This window comes from Biomphalaria glabrata, chromosome 1, assembly GCF_947242115.1.
Source record: "Biomphalaria glabrata chromosome 1, xgBioGlab47.1, whole genome shotgun sequence".
Lineage (NCBI taxonomy): Eukaryota > Metazoa > Mollusca > Gastropoda > Planorbidae > Biomphalaria > Biomphalaria glabrata.
In genome coordinates this window covers 5,786,431-5,810,918 of record NC_074711.1, presented here as the reverse complement: position 1 = coordinate 5,810,918, position 24,488 = coordinate 5,786,431, and the positions used below count along the sequence as shown (strand labels likewise).

The window sequence follows — 24,488 nt, the reverse complement described above, 5'->3', positions numbered from 1 at the left end:
ATTCGCGTATATGTAGATTTATTCCCACAATTATCGTACGTACTTATGTATACCACAATTGTTATTAATTGCAGTATTGTATATAACTTTGTTTTATGTTTCTATGTGAACTATCCACATTATGAATGTTTATTACATGAACCTTTGTTTTCAATGCCCTTGAATGTAATGCCGGCAAATGGTACTTATTGTTTAGATTTTGTACCAAAGTTCTAGACCAATATTTCCTAAACATGTTTCCGTAACGGAACACTTCGCACATTCTGAGAATTTGCTTATTTTTTTAGAGAGATTAATTCACTTTGTGGCCTGCTAGTTTATTTTTTTTTACTCCAGAAGTTCGTGGAACAATTATTGAAGCCTCGCGGAACACAGTTTGAGAAACACAAATATTTCTAATCGCACAGATTTATTATCTTGGTCTAAATGTGTTTTTTTTTTAGAATTCTGTAGCTAAAGAAGAATACATTACCCAATTAAAAAACAAAAAAATTAAAAAACAAAAAAACAAAGCCAGTTTCATTGCCTCTGTAAGGTCAAACAGCATTCCGAAATTGTTCGTAGTTCATGATCATTTGGCTGTCCATAGTTTCCGGTTGTAGAGACTTTATGCTCATCACACCTCTCATTTGTGCTCACATCTGACACCAAGTCCATTGTTACAGATTGAGGGTAGTGTTCTTATCACTTTAACAGCTCTTCGACTTTCCAGTTGGACCCATGCAGAGTTCAACTAATGTGTATAATAAATTTAAGATTTAGGCAGGTTAATGTCGCGAGCATAAACCAATTATGTCGTTTCGGGCGATATTTTTTTCCACCTTGATCCCTGAGACAACCAATGACTACCAGCTGACACCTGAAGATTCTGGAGGTCTGATAGGGTCACCCCAGACACAGACTGACAGGACAAAGAAATAGTATCTGTTAGTGACAATTAATATTTGGGAACGCCTATTTTTTTTTAAGCACGCATAAAATATACTCAATTATAAATCTTAATTATAAATGATGGGATGAATTTATATGAATATATTGACTATTATCATATAAACAAAATAAATATAACAAATAACAAAAATTATTAATTATAAACTAATAACTAACGTAGTAAAAAAAATTATATATGCATAAATATACACATTAATAAGCCATATAAATACATAATGGCCAATTAACCATATGTTACTGTACTTAATGCGCGAGGCCGTCAGATATAATGAATCATTTATTTACTTCCATATCAGACATTAATTGGCATTTAAAAAAAAAAGCTAATACAGTGATTCCCAAACTTGATCTCAACGGAACACTTCGTTCATTCTGAGTATTTACTGGAATACTTTTGCTTGTTTTATAGAATAATTAGATCACGTGGTGGCCTACTACATAATTATTCTATTAGTTCACGTGACACCTGTTCAGGCCTCACAGAACACTGGGGTTCCGCGGAACACAGTTTGAGAAACACTGTACTAATAGAAAACTAAACAGGCGATAAATACATATGCATACACACAAAACGGCAACAATATCTATGTGTAAGTAACGTAAAATAAAATACAAAAAACAAAATGATAAAATGAACTCAACATATAAACACAAAATCCTTATATTTTTTTGGTTGGATTGCTAGAAAGATGTGTTCAATCAGTACGCGTGCATAGCCTAATGATGTCCTAATAGAAATATCCTTAAATTTCTTTATAAATGAATTCATCAGATGAAAAGCTTACAATAGTAATAATAATAATAATAATACTAAGGCTTGTTTTCGAGTCCGAAGATTAACAAACAGCATAATATTTCCCAAGGCTTCGCAGCCCCAATTGTGGCCTACATTTCTTGCCACATCTTCCGCAGGCCTAGCCATTGTCCACCGGTGGTCGGTTGAGATTTTCTTTTCCATATAACAGAAGGCGAAATAGCATACTGCAAGTGGATAGTTAGATAACAAAGAGCTCACGTGAATGCATATCAAATCATACACAACTCGTAAAGTTAATTAACAAACAAGAGAACAAAGGATACTTCAATACCAAGACATGTTTTAGATTTTGACATTGCACATACTTTCGATTTATTTTTATTTATACTTTTAAATATTGGTATTAATTTATTTTAAATATTCTTATACTGTATTTATAAACAAGTTTTAATGTTGTAGTTTATTTTTACGAGGATTCCCTCTCTTCCGAGATAATTTGTTAATTTTTAAAAAACTGATAAGTTTATTCAAATACCATTATTACCATATAGAGTATTCCGTAATTAAGAATGAAAATAAAATAATATAAAAATATTAAATAAGGCTTATGTTTAAAATGTACAATTATTTGAATATATTGTTGTTGTTTTTTTTTTGTTTAAGTTTGAGAAAAATATACGTCATTTAAATTATTCTTAGAAATAGACATGCATTGTTTATTAGTAGTCTCCAGCTCTTCCCACTCCCCTGAGAAGCGATAGCTACCGAGTAATCACGTGACTGTTTTCACTGACATTCTACGGTGATAAGTATTTTACAATTGAGCACAAGGACATCTGTTTCCATTTTGCACTTTCATAGAACTTCTACGATGTCGAAATAAAAGTACTATTAATTGGTTGATGACGTTCTCAGAATAATTTAAATTCTGTTAACTGTAGTCCAGTTTAATCATGTCATACATTTTTTATTATAAAAATGTATTAGGCCTAAAGTCAGCATTTCTTAGGGGCGGTGGCTGAGCGGTGAATCGCTTGGCTTCTGAAATGAGGGGTGCCGGATTAGAATCCTGGTGAAATCTGGCATTTTTAATTTCGGGATAACAAACTGGTCAATTGCCTGTTATTGATAAAGAGATATATTACACATTACGGCATGACATCTACCGGATATGTACAATATGTCAGACGAACGGTTTTAGATACTCTTTTAGCATTGATTTGTTATTGAAAAAAAAAAAAGAAGAAAAGAAATAGATATCGTTCTTGTAGGCCTACTTCGATGTCTCAGCACAGAGCTATAGGCATTTTCATTTAAATGGAACTAGAATGAGGATGTAGATCTACCTAAGCTAAGCTTCTGATTTAGCACTCTTAAGATCTATATCTACTAGATCTAGATCTAGAATATACATTTGGAGTAATTTAGATGTAATTAGATTTATGGAAATAAAAAGCCTAGATACTCTCTCAATAGACTAAATGCAAAATAGTAGATTAGTTTTAGTATATTAGAACATTGCAATATTGATCTAGACGTTTGGAAATCAAAATCTACACTTTAAGTCTAGAAATTGAAAGTCTATATCTTGATCTAGTCTGTATCATTTTAAACTAGACCTAGAATGATTTTAATTAGAATATAAATATAGATCAAGTTTAAAAAATCTAGACATACTGTAAAAAATCTAGATAGACAGACGGACATTTTTGCACAAACCTAATAGCGGCTTTTTTCTCCTACGGGGGGCCGCTACAAACGATGGTTTTCAAGAATATGTAGTCTAACAAGTAAATATAAATATTGATGATTAAACTATCGTAAAATTTTAAATTATAGTAGAGAGCAAGGATAGTAGACAAGGCGCTATAAAAGTTCTGGTATGTTGGAAATATTTCGCAAATATTTTCTTTTAAAGAAAAATTTTCTTTGAGTCCATTGCGAGGCTCCCACCTATCGGAGACCCTGGCAGCTGCCTATTTTTCCTGTACTTCAACCTTATGCCAGCCCTGATCGCAAGGTTTGAAATGGAAACCTTACATTCTAGTAGTTTCTACTTTACTTGTTTAGTCGTCATTGGGCACCTTGTAGGGGACATAATCCATCATTTCTTTCTATATTAGTAATTCCCAATGTGTTACTTCCCTTGCTTTTCTCAATTATTTTTTTTTTACTTCCAGAAAATGTATATCATTTTCTTTTGTTTAACACTACAGGCTCAATGGCATTTATTTATTAGTGTGTTTTGAAAGACTTAAGTCTTAAAAAAAAATTCAAATATAATCCTAGATAATTACAAGGTTCATCTCATCATTATAAACAGAAGCAGTAAACCCGTTGTACATTGCATATTACCGAACAAATATATCATAGGATCTTTTCTTTAAAAAATAATTGAAATGTACATCTCTATTAAAAAAATATATCAATAATAAGTGGGTGGAAGCTAAGTCGTGTTTATCTATCTATCTATCTATCTATAGATCTATCTATCTATCTATCTATCTATCTATCTATCTATCTATCTATCTATCTACATTCTAAGCGCATAGTTACACTGATACACTCACTCACACACACACACACACACACACACACTGCGAATAGCTACATACACACTTTGCATAGTTTACACACACTGCGAATAGTTACACACACACTGCAAACAGTTACACACACTGAAAATAGTTACACACACTGCTAATAGTTACACACACTGCGAACTGTTACACACACTGCGAATAGTCACACACACACACACACTGCGAACTGTTACACACACTGCGAATAGTTACACACACACACACACACTGCGAATAGTTACACACACACACACTGCGAATAGTTACACACACACACACTGCGAACTGTTACACACACTGCGAATAGTTACACACACACACACACACACTGCGAATAGTTACTGTTACGTTACGTTAGTTACGTTATTGACTTTTTTTTTTTAACTCAAAGGTACCATTTGACCTTTAAACCTCAATGCCTTACCAACACACCCACTTGGATAACCTTAGAGCCAGGGCTGGACTCAGGCCACCGCAGCATATGCGGTTGCAGTGGGCCCCGCGCTTTCATAGGCCCCGCGCTAATTCTAGGTATAGCTTATTAAATGAAAACATTATAACTTATTTATAATTGCAGGTTTTTCGCGGCTTCCTGATTTTCCATGGCGGCTCCTGGAAATCTCCTGTAATTGCAAAATATACCAAAAAGTCCTGGAAATCTTATTCTTATATATCTCCTGAGAACTCATAAAAATCTCTTGAAAAATAGACAAAAGTGTCATTTTAGGGTGCCAATTTTACGCGCGATAAAAAAAAAAAACACGTCATTGTCAGCTTTCATTTAAGACAAATTTATTGTAAAGACGAATGCGTTTTCTAATACAAAAACACGACATGGCCTAAATTGTGCCGATGTGCAAAAAACACAACTCTAATACAAAATCTTAATTTTTACATTAGGCATATCCCTACCCAGACTGGGCCTCGCGCAATCCGTTTCGCATAGGGCCCCGCAATGGCTAGGACCGGCCCTGCTTAGAGCTTATTGATAAAACACAAGCTATCCTTCTAAAAGTCGTATATATTGTTTTCTAAAAATTGTGTAGAAATCGTTATCAGTAGAGTGGCTTTGTGACTGAGGCTGATATAAAACTGCGTGGCACAAACCGCTAGGATATATAACAAGGGAGTACAACAAAATAATCATAAAAACAAAAATTGTTTAAAGGGAAAGAACCGAACAATTACTGACACACCGCTCAAAACTGCCAAATTTATCTCCTTTTTTTATCTAACACAAAATTATTATCTAAATGTTTTGTTTTTGTGTGTGTTTTTTAAAGATTTCTATGCTGTAGTCGACAATGATCAATTGTGCAAAGTTTGAGCTTGATCTGAGAAGAATTGGAAGTGGGAGATTTAAGGTGTACCAGGTCAGGAGTTGGACTGGTTGTCAGAGGCTATTTGAAAAGCTATTGGAAGCATTTTATAGGTAGTGGAGGGCTTATAGTCATTAACACTTCCGGCGATGACAACATTACGGAATCACCATAATGCTTGATACCTAGAAAGAAGGCGAAGATGAAAGTCTAGATTAGAATGAATTTAAAATGCAATCAAAAGTAAAGTAGCTAGTATATGCATAAAAAAATAAACCAAAATCTTTAAATACAAAAACAAAACCTAATAAAATACTCAGAAAGGCCCAAAGATACAGGCACATTCCTCGTTCCATATGCTAGGACAAATTTGTACAAATGCTCCTTCTTTCCTAGTGCTATTAGAGCCTGGAATGGGTTGCCTGAGCCAGCCAGGAAAACCAGTGACTTGGCAGAATTTAAGTCATTGGTAAACATGCATGACTAGAATGACATAGAAAAACATAATCACCTTCTTTATTGATGTAATATCTGTATATTATAAGATAAGAATTGATTGAGAAATAGGGGGAAAATGAATGTCTAGGTCAAGTCTAGGTCAAGTCTAGGTTAAGTCTAGGTCAAGTCTAGGTTAAGTCTAGGTCAAGTCTAGGTTAAGTCTAGGTCAAGTCTATCTCAGGTCTAGGTCAAGTCTAGGTCAGGTCTAGGTTAAGATAAATTGATTGAAAGTTAAATGAGAGTCTAGATCTAGACTCTAGATAAAGATGAAATGACTGAGGTTAAGTTAGAGCATCACTGCAAGAAAAACCTCTATCGCTTCAGGAAGTCCTTACACCTAACGTAGAACGACCTCTATTTGAACCCCGCGACTACTCCCCTGGTAAAAGCTGTACTTCAAATTCCGTATGTTTTGTTTTTTTCGTGTCTTATTGGTGTTTTTATGTCTTTGCGTACGTGTGCTGTGGTCTATTAAACAATATCGATATTTTCAAAATGGCTATGAGCAGAGGCGGACTGGCTATATGGGCATTTGGGCAAAAGCCCGGTGGGCCGGTACCCTAATGGGTCGGTAGGACCACAGTAATCATCTTTTTAAAAATAAAATTACGTCTGTATTTTATAAGATAAGGGCCGCATGGACGCCACTAAGGCACGTATTAAATTGTTAAAAGGTTTTATTGTATTCTATTACAAAATGATTCATCTGATTCACTATATGCATAGCCATCATACAATATACAATTTATGGGCCGGATGAAATAGAAATGCCCGGGCGGATTTTGACACCCTGTCCGCCCCTGGCTATGAGCATGATTAGGTTGGCTCCATACCATTCCGACTGTTGCGGTCCGCCTGATCATCTTTCTATTTAACCAGTCCAACAAGGTTGTTACAGCTAGACCACGCTAAGCCCACATCCGATAAGATATTGTTGTTTGGTCAGGGGCAGTCTTAGACTACAACAGGGGGGAAAAAAAGTATCGATATGAAAAGGTAATTAAATCTCGGAGAAATCGATACCGGTTCTGTTGATATAGAAAAAAAAATAAAGCAAACTTGAAATCGTAGATCGTGTCCCAAGATTGTACTCGTGGTCCCGGTCAATAGATCGATACCAATGTTTACTGTTGGTCGCAGCACGATTTGATCCTTGGACACGGGGGAAAAAAACAGAGGGAGAAATGGAAAGGGAAGCTAAATGGTGGGGAGAAAGGGGAAGTTATACTAGTCAAACTTGTTGTTTACTCCCTAGAGTAATGTTCCTTGGTTGACCCACTGACCAGTCGATTTTTTTGGACACGGACAATTTAAAGGCCTTGTCGCTTGAACGAGCTGTATTCAAAGAATTTAATCGCCAGGTCCCTTTTTAATTATTAACAAGTCATCAACAAGGGAGGTTATCTGTCAACAGTTTACAGGGGAGTGAATACGTGTGAATGATTAAATTGTAATCAGCTGTCATCAGTAGTCAAACATTTAAAGAATATACATTGGTAACAAAAAATGTTTAAATAGTGTGTTGTATAAACAAAAACATTTTCTAAATATTGTATATAAAAAACAACATTTGTTTAAACAGTAAGTATAATAATATAATAATAAATAAAAGGCTTCAATGGTATGTTCTATCAAATCACCATGCCATTATGCAACTAGGCATTCGGCATCAATTGGGGGCCCGGGGACATTCGACATCATGACATGAGATAAAGGCTTAATATTTAATTGAAAAAAAATTCGAACAATCATTTAGGGGCCACCTCAAGTGGAGGCTTAGGCTATTTACAAATTCTCCCCCTAACAGTATGGAGCTGTCTGTGTCTGTCTATGGAGCTGTCCGTGTTTGTCTATGGAGCTGTCTGTCTATGGAGCTGTCTATGTCTGTTTATGAAGCTGTCTATGTCTGTCTATGGAGCTGTCTGTGTCTGTCTATGGAGCTGTCTGTGTCTGTCTATGGAACTGTCTGTGTCTGTCTATGGAGCTGTCTGTGTCTGCCTATGGAGCTGTCTATGTGTGTCTATGGAGCTGTCTATATCTGCCTATGGAACTGTCTTTGTCTGCCTATGGAGCTGTCTATGTCTGCATATGGAGCTGTCTGTGTCTGCCTATGGAGCTGTCTATGTCTGCCTATGGAGCTGTCTGTGTCTGCCTATGGAGCTGTCTATGTCTGCCTATGGAGCTGTCTGTGTCTGCCTATGGAGCTGTCTGTGTCTGCCTATGGAGCTGTCTGTGTCTGCCTATGGAGCTGTCTATGTCTGCCTATGGAGCTGTCTATGTCTGCCTATGGAGCTGTCTGTGTCTCTATGTAGCTATTGAATGGTCCCAAATTTATCTGACATTAGTTGGGCAATAGTGAAGGAGGATGCTTACCACATGGCCCCCCTAGTTAACCGTAGGTCACAGTAACATCTTCTGTCTTATAGATAGCACGGACTGAAAGGGGCTCTTTACTTTTTAAAAAAATTCACCTTTAAAAACATGTTTCCTGATGATGTGATGCTTTTACAAGGTTGATATGATGTATTACTGTGTGTTATTGACGAGGATGATAGCAAAACTTAATAACTACCATGACCACCTAACTATATAACGAATTCTGGGGAAACGACGCATCTTTCCTGTTGACCGACAGAGTGTAGTACGCGATTGTATCATCCACCTGGACCGTGTGGTGTCGTTTTGTTCATGTCTGCTTAATCATGTGTTCATGTAGTCGCTACTTTTGAAAGGGGGGGGGGGTGTCATTAAAAGCACTGGAAGGAGGTCGTTACGGTTAGACAAAATGGTAGTCACAGAAGAAACGGCTGATCGATTTTGATCGAAGGCGTATTGATTTGTAATACAGGATAAAACAACGTATAAATAGTGCAGGGAGTTGATCCACAATGCAGATGGAGAGATGATAAGATTATAAGGGATGAAGTCAGTGTGGTGGAAAATGTGTTGCCAAAATTGAGAACTGTTCTGGTGACCGTTTCTTTTGATGTATTGCCAGATGTCAGATGTCCAAAAGGTAACAGGGAAGAAAGGACCTAACCTTCGGTTGAGTTGTACTGAGTAGTACCTTGTAGACCTTTTTTCATTGAAGGAATGTGGTGATTATGGTGATTTCATTTTGAAGTCAAATCTGACGAACTTATTTCCAAAGTGCGCGGGGGAATCTTTGACTAGGTGAAGGAATAACTCTTTATTAATATATAGCCATAATATAGCTTGGGCTGTAATTGAAGTGTTTTTAACTGTTATTGCTATTTAGATTTTTTTTCTCCGTCGTTTAACTCTTTCTCTCTCTCTCTCTCTCTCTCTCTCTCTCTTCTTTATATAGCTCTTTCTCTCACTTTCTCCACCTCTTCTCTCTTTTCATCTTTTGATAGTTTAATTTCTGTCTTTCACACATAACTTTCCCCTCCCTTTAACATAAACACACGCACACACACACACGCACACACACACACGCACACACACACACGCATAACTAACTGTTTGTTATTTTATCTACGTCAAAGAGGCAGCCATTTTAACTGTGTACTTTTCCGCTTACCCAAAAGCCAACATTGGCCAACATGGCTAACTTCCTGTGCTTCCAGACACAACAGAGTAGCGTCGAGTGCGGTCACTCCTAAAGGAATGGAATCGGTTACCTCCCCAGCTTGTGTCCACAGCTCATATGTCAGACCATTTCTCCGTGTCCATCGTTGTCCATCTTCCGTGTCCTTCGTCCGTTCCTCTGCTGAACTCTTCCCTTTATCAAGCGCCCCTCATTGGCGCCCCCTCTTATCTTCAACGCCCATGATCGCATCCATCAGCTGGTTGCTCAAGGTCGACGTACTCTGCCTTTCTCGATCAAAGCGATATCGATTTGTTCTTTCGGACTCCGAGGGCGCCACGCCATCCCTCTCTGTCTCCACCCTCCCCGGCTGTCACGATTCCAGCCTCAGTTCCAGCCACCTCCTCATCCCCCGTCTTCCCCTCACCCCGCACACACACACACACACACGCTCGCACACATCTTCCTCCACACACTTGTTGTTCTTGTTGACTAAATACGGGTTTTTTTTTTTTAAAGGCGGGAAAAAAAGTGTGTTGGGAAAGGGAGGTAAGTAGAAGCAGAAGTGAAGTAAATAAAAGGCGTTAATGACGGGCTTAGCTTTTACAAAGACTACTAGTTGAGGACAAAGGAGTGGGGCGTCAGGGTATTAGTTTAACAGTATTACACGAATATCGTCTGCAAAATCAAACAAGAGGGCGGGAGATGAAGGAGATGGAGGAGGGGGAGGGCCCTGGTGTAAGTAATAAATCTGTCAATTTTTTTCCTCTCTCTCTCTCTCTCTCTTTCAACCAAATTTAATACCGAGCTGAAAGAGGGAAAATACCCTAAGGCTTTAATAATAAGGTGAAGTTACTAAGGACTCCTGAATGACGTGTTATTATGGGTTATTAAGGTGGGAACATGGCGATAGCTTCGATTGACTCAGTTTTCAATGTAACGACTTTGGAATATATAATGACTTGAACAGGAAACGGAAACAGTTTGTTGCGGAATCTATGGACTTTTCCCCCTTTCAATTCACCTTCGTCCAATATCTCGAGCAGACGACATTATAAGGATTGATATTAAGCCATGTTATTGAAGATAACGGTCATGGACTCAGTTTACAGTGTTTCGTTGGTCTGTAACTCCATAAAGCTAGTCAAGCAGGACTGTTGTATGGTTGTGAGGTATGTGCTCTGGAATGTCGTACGATGGTCTCGGGTTCGAGCCCTTCCAACCTCCATCTCCCACCGTCCTGTGGGAAGTTTGGCGAGTGTGTGATCCGTACTTTTGTGCTTGCTAGACTGAAAACATTACGTTGTAGATGTGTTAGTTGTTTCTAGCAGACATGAATAAACTTAAATAAACTTCCACAAAAATGAATATTAATGTTGATAAATTCTATGACACTTTCTTCACAGCTTGTAAGCTCAATGAAGATGTAGATAGAAATAGAATTGTAAATATGATAACATAAGTTATGAAAACAAAAATAGAACTCGCTCTTAAAAACTACACGCCTTTCTGTCACTCGTCTACTAATGGCCATCCCAAGTGAACTCTCCCATTTCAACACTCGCCAATGTAATGGACTTATCTCGTTATTGCATCAGAATCTCTTCAGCCATTCCAGTCAAATTATCTGCCATGGTCTTACTCATGGCTACATCAGAAACAAGCACACACACAATTTTAATTCATATTAAGCAACTGTCTGCGACTTCGTTGTTCATGCAGGCCTACAACGTCGAGTCTCATATTAAAATGTAATAAACACTAAGAATCTTGCGTGAATCAATTATTCAATTGTCCCCTTTCAGACCTTACGATCTATAGGGCCGATGATGTAAAGGTTAACTGTCTTTGCGGCCCACGGTTAACGAGGGTGTCATGTGGCCAGCACAACGACCAACCGCCTTTACTTTACCCCCAACTTACGTCCCATACCCATTAGATCTGGGTGAACTCAAAGACGCCCTAAAGATCCCGAAATTAAGAATCTCAGTCTTCCCCAGGATTCGAACCCGGGAAGCCAAGCAACATACCCCTCAGCCACTCCGCCTCCAGTAGATAATACTAAACGGAATTCTTGCTAGTTATTACATATATTCAGATATAAACTTGTATACAGTATATTATGTAGAGAGAGAGAGAGTAGTCCTTAAGGGAATGCAGGCACGACATGGCCTAAAATTGTGCCGATGTGCCTAAAACCAAAACCAAACAAATTCAAACAGTATATTTTACTTCATTTTCTAACTTTCTGCCTATTTTTAAATACCTAATAATAATAAATATTAATCCTTTTAACAATTAACTTTGTTATAATAATAACTATATGTTACACACACACAAAAAGGGGGGGGGGGTGAGGATAAGGGGACGATGTAGATCAGGGGTTTTCAACCTGTGGGTCGCGACCCCCTTGGGGGTCGATTGACGATTTGCCAGGGGTCGCCTAAGACCATCGAAAATATGGATTGTTATTGTCTATTCTTCTATTGCTGTAAGTGTGTGTGGATTGGGGGGGGGGGGTCGAGGCAGAGTGGGGAATTGTAAAAAGGGGGTCGCCGAGCATAAAAGGTTGAGAACCGCTGATGTAGATGAACCAAAGGAAGTAGAAAACAATATTTAAAAAAAAAATGGAAATAATTTTGGAAGAGAGTTGAAACGGGTGCAATCAGAAGCTGCGGGGGGGGGGGGGCCTTGCTCCAGTCTCTGTTGTTCTATCCTCTTTATCTCAGTGTTACTGTCTCTGTGACACTTTTACTCTCAACCGAGGCTTAGCGAGTTCGAACAGACTAGAAGTCATAGTAGATCGGGTGTAGGAAGGGGCGGCAAGAAGAGGGGGGGGGGGGCAAGAGGAGGGGGAGTGTGTCGAGTGCTCAGTTGTGCTATGTTTTTTTTTAATCGCGCTAATGGTTTGTATCATTGCTGTGCATTCTTCAGTGAAATGGATTTCATCCTCCTCTGCCATGCACTCTTGGAAACTGAGAGGGTTCTAAGATAAAAGAAAAAAGAGTGTGTGGGAGAGAGAGGGAGAGAGAGAGGGAGAGGGAGGGAGTGTGAGAGCAGGAAGAGCCTTTATAGGCTCATGGATTTTGCCATTACGTTATTAATGCTGTACGCGTAAATTATTTCTGCTTCAATTTTTCCGTTCCCTGGTGTTTTAATTGCTCTTTGAACTTCTGTAATAACAATGTCAGAGGCGGAGTCGGAAATGTGGGTCTAGAAAATAAAACGAAAATAAAACAAAAAATAAAATAAAATAAAAATGTGCAAGGAAAATAGTTTTCTTTTTATATAAAAAAAAGTTCAATAGAATAACTAATAAACGTATTTCCCTTGCAACAAGACAAAACTGCTCAGGTCTCTAGTTACAAGTGTGCTGCTCACATCCATTCACATTACTGTATGCTGTACACCTTTTGTAGAATTTATTGCTCACCATATGGCGGAAAAAAATGTGTTCGTTTTAAAGCAGATGCTTGATAGAATGACTTACAGAAGGCTCTAGAAATACTGTATGCCAAAAATACAAGATGGCAATAGGGCGTAAAAAAATAATCGATTACAATGTGGGCTAAAATAATCGACTCCAATAAGTGCAAAAACAATCGTTTACAATGTGCTAAAATAATCGTTTACAGTTAGTGCTAAAGTAATCGATTAAAAATGTGTGCTAAGTAGACGATTACGACATGGGCTAAAGTAATCGATGACACTAATGCACGGTTTTGAAAACATATATACATCCTCACTGATGACCGCCGCGTTTCTGTTTTGACATAGTCCAGTAGTTCTCAATAGAGGTATGGCAGCCTGGTCTTAGTGGTGTGCACCCTTGACTATCGTTTCGGTGGTCCAGGGTTCAAACCCTGCCCGCAGCCATTCTCTGCCGTCCTGCGGGTGGTTTGGTCTTTAACAGCCTTTAACTTGAAGTGAACATCTGAAACCTGTAAAAGAAAACAAAACAAAAAAAAAACAACAGACTAGCTTAAAGGCTAACGTGTCGGTCTATTTACAACATCATCATTTGAATGAACAGTTTTTAATAGACACACTATATCATCCCTAGTGAACAGAACCTGTTACAGACTCCGACAATCTATCGGACTTAATCGGACAATATAGTTGTAATAACTCTGGCCATTACGCTAGACAGATCAATACGACATCCGGGCGTGGTAATTGTTTGGTAATTACGAGACATAAAATTGGTGAACAAATGTTTTGGTGTGTCTTTTATGTCTACGTCAGGTGTGACAAGCTAATTAGGTCACGTCTGGGTTAACGCAAATTACTGCAGGCGTCAGAAAATGTTTGGATCACTGACATAGCTTCCAGTGACAGGCCTGTCCACTATTTAATGTTGTCGTCGCATCCTTTTTTTCTGCCTGCCTCTTCTTTTTCCTGGTACTGTTCACTGAAGGAAGGTCTGAACATTGTTATAGTCGCCTAGCTACTAGAAGGTTCTATATATATTAGGAGTTTTTTTTAGTAAGTAACGTAACGTAAAGTTCTATAACAAATTGGAAATGATGTGGTAAAAACATAAAAAAAAACAAGAAGTATTGACGCATCATCAAGACTCAAACTTATCGTCTGCTACTTCTTCTAGCATCATCAAGACTCAATCTTATCGTCTGCTACTTCTTCTAGCATCATCAAGACTCAATCTTATCGTCTGCTACTTCTTCTAGCATCATCAAGACTCAAACTTAATGTCTGCTACTTTTTCCCTCGTCATCAAGACTCAATCTTATCGTCTGCTACTTCTTCTAGCATCATCAAGACTCAATCTTATCGTCTGCTACTTCTTCTAGCATCATCAAGACTCAAACTTAATGTCTGCTACTTCTTCCCGCGTCACCAAGACTCAAACTTAACGTCTGCTACTTCTTCCCCCGTCACCAAGACTCAAACTTAACGTCTGCTACTTCTTCCCGCGTCACCAAGACTCAAACTTAACGTCTGCTACTTCTTCCCGCGTCATCAAGACTCAAACTTAACGTCTGCTACTTCTTCCCGCGTCATCAAGACTCAAACTTATCGCCTGCTAGTTCTTCCCGCGTCATCAAGACTCAAACTTATCGCCTGCTAGTTCTTCCCGCGTCATCAAGACTCAAACTTATCGTCTGCTACTTCTTCCCACCTCATGTCGTCAGTAAAACAAACAAACAATGTAAAGCGAGTAAAATATCTCTGAAACTCAATTAACCTGAAACGCCAACTTTGGGTATGGAACAATTGGAAACTACATACATTTTGATTAGTGTCGGAACTGCCAGGACAACATCCAGCCAATAAAACAGGAAATGTGTCCACATGGTTAGATGTTTTTTTAGACATGCGTCACGTAATACAATTTGCTTACAATTTGTCCGTCCACCGAGACATCTGAATCAATAATACAATCGCTAATATTAGATTTTTTTTTTTCGGAAACAAAAAGGAGGGGGGCGGAGGGGGCTTAATCAAGAATTGAAGAAAAAAAAAATGGCCACTGGTCAGTTAAAATTTTAAACATGGCGTCAGCATAGCTGTTGAATGTAATATAAATAAAGTAAGACATTTTACAGTGGCTAAAATAGCTTATTACGTAAATACATGATGTATATAATTGTAATATTATAGCTACGTGTATAGTGGTACTACACTGCTAAACTTTGAGACACTTCAGGACAGAAGAATTAAAAGTAAAGTAGCTACAATACATAAAACACTGAACTATAATTTACAAATAGATAAACAAAACCTAATAAAATACTCAGAAAGACACAAATATAGAAGCGCATTTCTTATTCCATACACTAGAACAAAGTCATACAAGTGCTCCTTCTTCCCTAGTGCCTTTAGAGAATGGAATGGGTGGCCTGAATCAGCCTTGAAAACCAAGGACTTAGCATAGTTTAAGTCATTGATTAACATGCATGGCAAGATTGACCCATGAAATGCGTAGGACGTAATTATCTTATATTTTGAAAAAAACGTCTGTAATATATAAGATAAGGTAAGAATATAAGAAGATACGATGGTGTTGGGGGATTAATACGGGTCTGTATTTTTAAAAGTTTGATCTAAAATCTAAATCCAATGACCCAAATGTCGCCGCAGTTTGCCAAACTTTGTGTGCGGGGAAAAATGACAGACATGCTCTTTACGAAATAAAACATATTAATATTCTCTGAAGTAGAGATCTCGAAAAGATTGTACGTCATCATCTGACTTCTGTCTTCTGTTGCTCACCGTTTACGAGTTGTGTCATGTAGCCAGCACAACGACCTACCACCTTTACTTTTCCTCAAATAATGCGAGGTACTCATTAGAGCTGGGTAGACTCAGAGGGTCACCATTAGCTCACAATATATCTAAATCTATATCTCTATCTAAAAATATATATCTATATCTATTCTGTATCTATATATCTATATCTATATATATCTATATCTATATCTATATCTGTATCTGTATCTGTATCTCTATCTCTATCTATCTATCTATCTATCTATCTATCTATCTATCTATCTATCTATCTATCTATCTATCTATCTATCTATCTGACACTTAATTTCAATACTATCAAATCACTAAAATATTGAACATGAAACTTAAAACGTTTTGACTGATGGTTCATGATGTAAGCATGTCTTCCCTTTTTTTAAGGTTTTCATATCGAACCATCAATGAACCGGAAGTAAAGTAAAAAAAAAAAGTTTTAATTCCGAATAGACTCCCTTTACATACATGAATCTTCTAGAAGGAAATATATAAATAAGCTACCTGTTCACACTTCTCTTGAGACTGGTTCTGTATATTAAATAGTAAATAAAATATGAAATGACATATGACTTTTGTTATGTTTTGTAGTTTCGGATGTTCTTTTAAAATTGGAGATTTTTACATCCCAGCCCAAACCTCCCCCACAAAACTGCTAGGGATGGCGGCGGAAAGAGTTCGAGTCCGGGGCCATCAAGACAATAACAGAAACCCAGGACCAGGCAACCATCCATTTATAGACTACTGGAATGTTCTTATCGGTAAACTAAGGTTACTTCTAATGACTGATGTCTTAGTCAAAGAGTTGGGTTTTTACTAACCATGTAGATGCAGTCATCTAACATAGTCATTAGACTATCAGGCCACTATAAATACACGTAATAACAACTGGACCGGCTGACCACTAGAAATAGCTGAAAACAGCAGACTACATGACCGCTGGGCAGTTTGACCACTAATACGTGTAACGTGAGATGAAAATCGCTCTCCCTGCTGGGACTGGACTTAACTACTTCTCTTGTCTAAATCTGGTCTGGACCGGAAGGAGAAACGATTTTCGATTAGCCAATAGTTATCGTTCTTTGATTTCTTGCTAAGTCTGTGAACAGTCGACAGCAATACATGTGTTTATAGAATGACTGGTTTGTAGAATAGAATGGATGAAAGTTGGGCATTTTCGCTATAGATTTTAAACATAGAAATCTCCTGGCATATTTAGATCTTTAAGTTCTAGTTCTGACTCTTTATGAAACAATGTACTTGGAAAAAGAAGAGAAAGCGATATGAAAAATGTGGAGGCGATGTGAAGAAACATAAAGAAAAAACCTAAGAAAATGAAATTCAAATAGGCAAGATAGAAAAGATTACTCTATGTTTCTAGGCTAAGAAATTTGATTTACAGTGTTTGGACATGCAGAAAAATTGTCGAACACTTTTAAAAATACTGAGATTATCAAAACTTCCTGTAATTTGAGCACCAAATACACCAGAATATAAGAACTAGCTAGTTGTTCATAGTTATCCACCTTAGATGGAAATCTTCAATAGCCACACGAATAATACATTGTAATTCAAAGAATAAAATCGAGGCATGTCTCTTCTGTCTCACTCTGTCTCGGGAGATGATGCTGTCAGGAAATTCATTTAAGGTTCATTGTAATTCTAAGAATTAAACAGGAGCATGTCTCAATCTGTCTCACTCTGTCTCGGGAGATGATGATGTCAGCTTATTCACCATGGCCTCGTGACTCTATTGTACATTTTTATCGGGGCTTTAAGTTTTACCCCAGTTCTTGCAAAGTAAATGTTTCGAGGTTGATAAAAGAACAGCAACTCTGCTTGTCCAAGATCCGCATGTATCTATTAACCCCATGCTCCTATCTATTCCAACATTCTAATCTTGAATGAGCTACAAACACAATTCACATTGACATTTATTATTTGTTTCGGGTTGTTTTTTCTTTACTCTTTTTTTTTCATATGGCATTTGTCTTCCTTTACAGTTGCCATGGAAACTAGATGTCATCGACAGCGCTATATTTATTTTCTTGATTAACTCCCCTCTTTCTTTTCCATTTCCGCCTTTTTTTTTAAACATTAACTCTCGTTCGGGCCACTGGATTGAAGTAGCGTCTGTATTTTATAAGATAAGAATGTCTTTTATCCAGCCCAACTTTGACCCGTCTAGCATGCTCAGTGCGCTATGGTCCAATCTCCTTTGTGGACCAGTTTGGAGGGAGGGGTTATCTGAAAGAAGGTTTTCTTTGCTGCCTTTATGCACTCAGCAAACACAACTCTGCTCTAGTTTGGATTCTAACTCGAGCCCCCTTGTTAGGTGGACAAGCCGTAGCCAAACAGTTTTGGTCTCTGAGCCACACATCCCACACATACTGTGAATCCATTAGGTATGTTTCTCTTTACTTCATCTCGCAAGGATGTTAACACCGGAAGTGGTAATGGTTTTAGCGCATAATTACCTATAAAATGCTTCCAATGGTACGCGTCTCAAATAGCCTCTGACAACCAGTCCAACTCCTGGACTTCACGTGTGGTTCAGTTACTGAGTCCGGCGGAACTGTGTTCATTGACAGGAAAAGGGGCAAAGGCGAGCAACTGTCGCCTCAAGCAGTAAGCTTCGAGAAGGAAGGGCTCAATAGACTTGGTTGGCTACCCGTCAAGGAGAAATGAAACTCTGAATACAAACCTCCGCTGCTTTACGGCTATACCCAAACACGGGAAAGGATTAGGGAGACAACCCTGAGAAAAAATCAGGAGCTGGTGACCCTTAGGCAGTTTGTGGCACACTGTGCTGCAACCTGCCAGAACCTGCGGGCACTGATGACCCCTAACTGTAAAGAATATTTCGGTTCCTTTGGTCACATCGGCTGCGTGGAGAGTGCGGGAAACTGCTACGTGGGCGATTTCCGACCCTAAATCATGCCCAGGCTTTCATCTCGCTTATCCGAATCCCTTACCTAACCTGAGAAATTTTATGGACGGTAGTGTCTCTCTCAAAAATAAGGCTCCACAGTCACATGAAAAAGTGTTCCACGAGACGAACCCTAGTCGTTACGACTGAAGGAGGCCAAAATAAATGTTACAGCATGACTATGGATTAGTGTGATTTGTGATTTTCGCGATGTCAAGGACGAAAAATTGAGCTTCAATGTTGCCAACTAAATTTAAAAAAAAAAAAAAAAGAGCTAAAACAGCAAAGCTTGGTCAATTTTATTCTACTGCGCTAAAAATCGCAAACGAATCATAGTACAGCTTTTAAAACAAATACATCGGGTATCAATAGTTCAGTATTCTGCACACCGGATGCACATAAAGGCTAGCTATTCATAGTTATTCCGCTATTTATGAAAATGTCTAATTAGGTGCTACCCACATACGTATTGTATCTGGTATCCAGCAACGAGATCTATTATTTATATTTAGTTATTCTGTTTCAGTTCCGCTCAGATCTGTCGTGTTCAGAAGTCAGTCAATCTCTGCTTCAATCTTCGCTATCTTGCGGGTGGCGTGTGTGTGTAGGGGGAGGAAAGAGGAGGAGGTTAATATGGTACAAATGGACAAACTTCTTGTTCGCCACTGTCGCCATCTGTTGGCTTTATGATAGCAATTTTCAGACATTTTTTCGGTTTGTTTTTTTATCGATTACTTTTTTTTTTGGTTTCTGTCTCCCGAGTTTTATCGATTGTTAAAACTAAAGAAGGATCTCAACTGTCAGTGACATCACGACTGACATGAAGTCCGCTGTCAGTTGCGTGGCAAGAAGTTTACATTTGAGCAGGAAGGAGTGGGGGGGGGCGGTCTTTTTTTCTTTTTAGAGGGCGGTATGTGTTGGAATGGAAAAATGGGGGGGGGGGGGGGCGAAGAAAAGTTGTTTTTTTTTACAACCAAAGTCCGTTCTCCCCCACTCATCGGCAGAGCACGCGCGCGCACGAGAAACAAGAGACTTGTCATCAAACCCGCCCTCTCTCCTGGCCTCGCGCTTTAATGCCCCCACTCCCCCCCCCAATCTTTACACGGCCTCCCTCACTCCCCCTTTGATCGCAGCCCCTCCTCGCCTCCATCCTGTTGTTCCAAGTTTCTTTTACTGATCAACCTGAAGATTTTATTTTCGTTCACTGCCTCCTCCCCCCTCAAGTCTAACGGAAGGAGAGGCAGAGAGAGAGAAGCCTTATTTATTCTAGAGGACACTGGTCATCTGATTGTGTGTCGGGTTTATTGCTTCATCACACCGCATGTCCTAGGTTTTAACACAGTGTTTCTAGTGCGGTAATTGTGTAGTTGGATGTGTTCAAGGACCGCTATAGCGTGATGATTACAGACAGGGCTCCAAGTGTTTCCTTCTAGTTCACGTGACCTTTTAAAGAGGGTGAAAGGTGAAAGGTGGGAAGATTCGGAAGATGTAAGTGATTGAATAGTTAATGAATCGCTCACTGTGGATCATTGAGTGAGGCTGTGTGAAATCTGGCACACGGAGTTGGCCAAGAGGAGGATTTCAGGTGAGGGCAGGATTTAGATAATGGCCAGCGTGACGTTAAACTACGTGACTGTTACATGCTGACATGCTGACAGATGACGTAGACTTAGTTATTTGCTATATCTCACTGACACCTTGCTATCTTACGATGACAAGTAATAAGACTTTTAATAATCTTATAATGAAAGACAAAATGATATGAATTTGGCTATTTTTACAAATCTTGTATCAACTCACTCCGTCTGTCCGTCTGTCTGTCTGTCCGGTACAAATTGTGAATACGTTATTTCTCCCAATTTCCATTCTCAAAATGAAACTTCACACAATCATTCATTATTCATAAATAAAAACAGGAATCAATATAAAAAAATATTAAACAAAATCATTAATTAATTAGTGGAAATTAATTGATTTTGTTTGATATTGAAAATGGGGAATAAATCTAACAATATTGAGATATGTGGCTGTAAATATAGAGTTATTCCCAAGAGAAGCTTGTATTTTTGTAAAGGTATTTTTATATTTTGCTTGTTGGTATTAATTTATAAGCGTTAACATGAACATTTGAAATATTTTCTTTCTGGAGGAGTTTCATGCACAACTTAACCGCAGTAATCTTTTCTTTGTTTACGTTTAGATATTTAAGATCCGGTTTACATTATTTCAACAATTTTAACAATAAGGAGAAATGTGGTGGCCACAAAATGGAACATATGAAATACGTTAGGAAATAAAAAGATGAGAAATGGGAGAAATATACATTCTGCTGTGATCCAAAAAGATACCAAAAAAATAGTATTCGCTTTTTAAAAATACATAGCTTATCAATGCTTCAGTATTCTGTACAACGTATACACCAGAGACTCTATGTCTGAAAATCCTCCAGAGAAGGAAGTGTCTATACATGAAACATTTGTAACGATTTCGAAATGCGTGGCAATGCCAGTCAATGCCACATCAGTCTCGTAAACTAGGACACAATTAATAAAGATCGTAATGTCATCTTTGCGTCATCTCATCTCTCATCTCTGTCTGGGGCACTGGTCACCAACTAGCTTCTACCAGGCGTCTTGGTTCTAGGCGAGTCTCTCCAACTGTCCACACGTCTGTTTGGTATCTTCTTTCTAATCGCATCGTCATGCATTCCTGGGTCTTCCTCACTTTATCTTTCCATTGGGGTTCCAGGTCAAGGCTTGTCTCGTAAGGTTGAATACAGGCTTGCAAAAAATGGGGCCTATATAACTATAAAGAATATGCTTCTGGGTGACATTAGCCTTGGAAACCAAGAAACTGAAAGGTTTGATTTGAATCCCAAGAGTTTCTTTTTTTCTTTTGTATAATCCTATCTTATATAATACAGACGTTACTTCAAAAAAAAAGATGATTACGTCCTACGCGTCATGCATTTAGTCATGCATATTAACCAATGACTTAAATTCCGCCAAGTCACTGGTTTTCCTGGCTAGCTCAGGCAACCCATTTCATGCTCTAATAGCACTAGGGAAGAAGGAGTATTTGTACAAATTTGTCCTAGCATATGGGACGAGGAATGTGCCTTTATCTTTGTGTCTTTCAGAGTATTTTATTAAATTTTGTTTTTGTATTTGAAGATTATGGTTCAGTGTTTGATGTATGATTGCTACTTTACTTTTGAGCCTTCTGTCCTGAAGGCTTTCTAAATTGAGTGATTTTACTAAAGGTGTTACTCTAGTCAAATTTCAAAATTGTATTTTATTGCCCTTTTTCATAACGTAGCCAATCTAAAGTGTATCCCCATGAGGTGCATCAAGTTCTTTTAGGTGAACGTAAAGTCTAAGGTCCGACTTAATATCCGAAATGTAGGAAAACGCTCAAATTTTAACTGTATTTCTGTCTAGCTACTCCAAGACCGCAAGCTAGCTTTAAAACACAAAGAAGTTTGTTCCAGGTATTTACTGCCAGGTATTGCAGCCACGCTTTTCTAGCGCTCGACACTTCAACAAGTAGGACGTCAGGTTGACTACAACATTCGACGTGATTTAAAAAATAAATTTGGGGTTCTAAAGACGCTGTCAGTGTTTGACATTTCTGTCAGCTGATGCTGGGGGTAATATGTCTGGTCAATCTGAGCACACAACAATATTCTAAATAAATAAATAAACAAAAAAGTAAGCATTGTATATGTTACAATGGACTTAAGCGTATTACGAGTTATGATAATTTCAGAGGTTGAATCTGATGACCAAAAGTCCATTGTATGCCGGGGTTTCTTGTTTAGGTCACTTAAAAAAAACAACAGAATTAATCTTTACGAGATAAAACGAATTCTCCAAGCAGACATCCTAAAAAGATTTAAATACATGCTATTAACGGACAAAATAATTTAATTTCAATAAAAGATTTTTAAAAGTAGACTTAACATGCAGCCTCAAACTTATTGATTGACCCCCGCTTTTTGACTAAAATTCGCTTCTCCAAAAGACAGAAAAGAACCAGAATCTTTTATTGGAAACATCCGTTTATATTTAACTCCCTTAGCTAGTTTGAATCCTATTGGAAGCTTTCCGTCGTTCTGGTAATATATACATGTTGTTTATTAGCTATACAGATATAACTAATTTGACCTTGACACTTATTATTACTTGTCAGTATTCATTACTTACTCCCCTCCCCCCCCCCCCCCATTAAAGCCGCATCCTCTTTATTTTTATCCCTAAAGCCACCTTACATGCTCTTTAATATGGACGCATATTTTTTAGTTCAGCTGTCAACACATTTTCTTGCCGACCCTTTCTTTCGACAACCCATTCTCTCTACAGATGAGGAAATACATGTAACCGTGTTCACTTTCAAATTGAAATTGACGGTTGATTAATTTTTTAGGTCATGTTCAGCCAACCGTATCATCAGATTAAGACCTGTTTAAATTATGCATAAAAAAAAAACCCAAATGTTTAGCTTTTGGCAGCCAGAAATCTAGAGATTGACATCAGACTTACAACGCTGTCAGTGATTGCTATTTAATAGAGATACCTAATACCATAGACATAAAGTATATACGGTCCTGACAACTAGCCATTTTTTGTCCCACTTTAATAGAATATCTACATCGGTAGCGAGAAACCAAAGATTATGTACATTTGTTTTTCGCCAAGTAGAAAACTAGTGATCTTAATGTGTAACGAGCACCTGTAAACACGATTCCCGAATTCCTTATCAGTCCACCTTAACTCTTTCTCTCCGTAATTATTTTCCACGTTTTGAAAGCATTTTTCATTTCGCTCATTTACTATTTCACAACCCTTGTTAAGATTGGGCTTCAATAGCTTTGCTGTTTGTTATCAGAAAATGTTTGTATTTGGAGTAGAATTAAAGTGAAACGCATGATCTTATTAAAGAATTCAAAGTCAAGTTTAAAAACTAATCATGTTTTTTTAATTTAATGAGGTCAAAATCAACGATGGTATCGTCGATTAGGAGAGAAAGAGTTAAAGAATGCGCTATAATTGTACTACTACTTTTCTGTTGTATTCATAACTTCCGGGGCAATCGTGAACTGTTATGGCTAACCCTCAACTTTGTTTATTAACGCTAAACCAAAATCAAATGATAATACATTTTCAGTTGATCATTTTTTTTTGTACATATATCGATTCACTCTGTCTGGTAAACAAAATTGTACACGTCATTTCTCCCACACCCAATCTCGTATTAATCAAAATTCTGCACAATTATTTCTTTTACCTGACAAGAAGCAAGTTAAAAAAATCGAATTAGTTAATTAACTATTGGTAATTTATGTTTGGAATCTTGAACAAGGGAAAGAAATCGTACTTGACAGATGTGGTGGTATAAGTTGAATTAGTCCCCTTTGAGGACTCAGATTTAAGTAAAATTACCCTTTCAAACCTTTTTTTTTCCACGGGCTACTGATTAAAAGCTCACCCGACTTTTAACGAGGGTGTCACGTGGTCAGCACAATGACAATGATTTACCCCAGCCAATATTATTAGAGTTGAGTGGGCCTAGGAACAACCCTTAAAAATCCGAAGATTTATATCCGAGCCTTCACCGGGATTCGCTCTAGCCACTCGTC

The 24,488-nt window shown here is 38.0% G+C and overlaps 1 protein-coding gene across 18 annotated transcripts in view; it reads left to right on the top strand.

Annotated features, from left to right (window-relative positions):
• LOC106071711 (Kv channel-interacting protein 4-like) overlaps positions 1-24,488 on the top strand; it is a 323,919-nt gene that overhangs the window by 218,098 nt on the left and 81,333 nt on the right. Inside the window, exon 1 of one of the 18 annotated variants that reach the window (XM_056018525.1) lies at positions 19,999-20,435. The exons of the other annotated variants lie outside the window; for them this stretch is intronic. The gene's annotated coding sequence lies outside the window, so the exon portion shown is untranslated. Of the gene's footprint in view, positions 1-19,998; positions 20,436-24,488 lie in introns of those variants that run through there. 18 annotated transcript variants of the gene reach the window in all.